The sequence below is a fragment of the Carya illinoinensis genome, chromosome 14, assembly GCF_018687715.1.
Source record: "Carya illinoinensis cultivar Pawnee chromosome 14, C.illinoinensisPawnee_v1, whole genome shotgun sequence".
Taxonomy (NCBI): domain Eukaryota; kingdom Viridiplantae; phylum Streptophyta; class Magnoliopsida; order Fagales; family Juglandaceae; genus Carya; species Carya illinoinensis.
In genome coordinates, this window is record NC_056765.1 from 26,607,819 (window position 1) to 26,609,297 (window position 1,479).

The following is a 1,479-nucleotide window of genomic DNA, read 5'->3' on the forward strand; positions in this document are numbered from 1 at the left end:
AAGTGAATTTTGGTTGACGAAAGAGGATGAGTAAGAGCCCTTTAACTATATAGTGCATCAAAGCAACTTTATCCCTCAAGAATCACAAGTACTAGGCTCTCTAATTTTCTCCAAAATTCAATAAATACCTTTATGTTTCATTTGTTAAAAAAGTGAAGAGGCATGAGTAAATAAAAATAAGAAATCTAAAAGATTACTTAATTTGCTATCACTACAAAAAAAAAAAAAAAAGCAGTTTTTGCTGCCAAAAAAATTCTCTACGAGCGATTTTAGAACGTAACAGAGGATTTTCACAATAGCCATATTTTTCTCGTGGCAACTTTTAATTTTCCATTAAAAATACATATTGCAGCGACTTATAGATATAATTGTGAACATTTATGAAATTATTATTTATTATCCTGTTGCAGCGAGATTATTATCGCCGTATTAGTCCATAACATCTAAATGAAGGTAAAAGCACTATCCATCTCTCCGTAAAATCTATTTCTCTTTCCTCGCACGGTCGCACTGATACTCTCTCTATATTCTCTGTGGCCTGCCATTTTCCATAAGTGAATCTGATTCCACTTCGACTACACGCTGTCGCTCCACACCACCTTACCTTGCTAGTAAGTCTCCTTTATCTCTCTCTTCATCTTTCACCATTCGTATATTTCTCTCTATCTCTCCCTCTCTCTCGATAACTTTCACTCAGTCCCTCTCTCTTTCTCTGCGATCAAGGCTGACCCATCATGCCCCACCGTCTCGCGCCACCTCCTTTCAATCTGTGTGATACTTCTCTCTCTCAATCCGTGTCTATCTCTAGCTCTTTGTTTTGGGTATTTGTATTTGGCTAGGTTTTTTGTTCAATTGTAGTAAATAATATAAAATTGCAGTGTACTTTATGAATTCTTTGATGGTAAAGGATTGTTTTCATCAGTTTTTCATAAATGAGGAGCTGGTTTTTCATAATTTTAATTAGATTTTTTTAAAGGTTTTAATGGGAATCTTGTAATAATATTTTGAGTTCTTGGCTTCTATATATATAGGGGCACAGCTAGTGGTTTCCCGTTGTGCCATCACATGTTCATTAGTACATATCTCAGACTACTCAAAACCACTACCACCAAATGCCTCATCAACCAATGAAAGAATGAAATTATTGGTTAGCAATGATTCTTCTAAATAGGGAGAATTTCTAGATTTCTTATTTCTAAATCATACATGAATTATGATATATCAATTTTTTTATTCCCTAAATGGGAATTAATAAATATAAAAAGCTTTTGTTGGGAATAAAAATGAGATTGTTGATTATCAATTGTTTTCATGAACTAAGTAATTGGGAGGACAAAGATTTTACCCTTATGAATAGGAAAGATGTGAAAACTTATAGCATACTTAAAATTAATAAGAGTAGTTTTATGTTATTAGTATTATAGATTTGAGGATGTAAATCAAGAAATAATATTAGTGTTATTTATATTGAAAGTACTA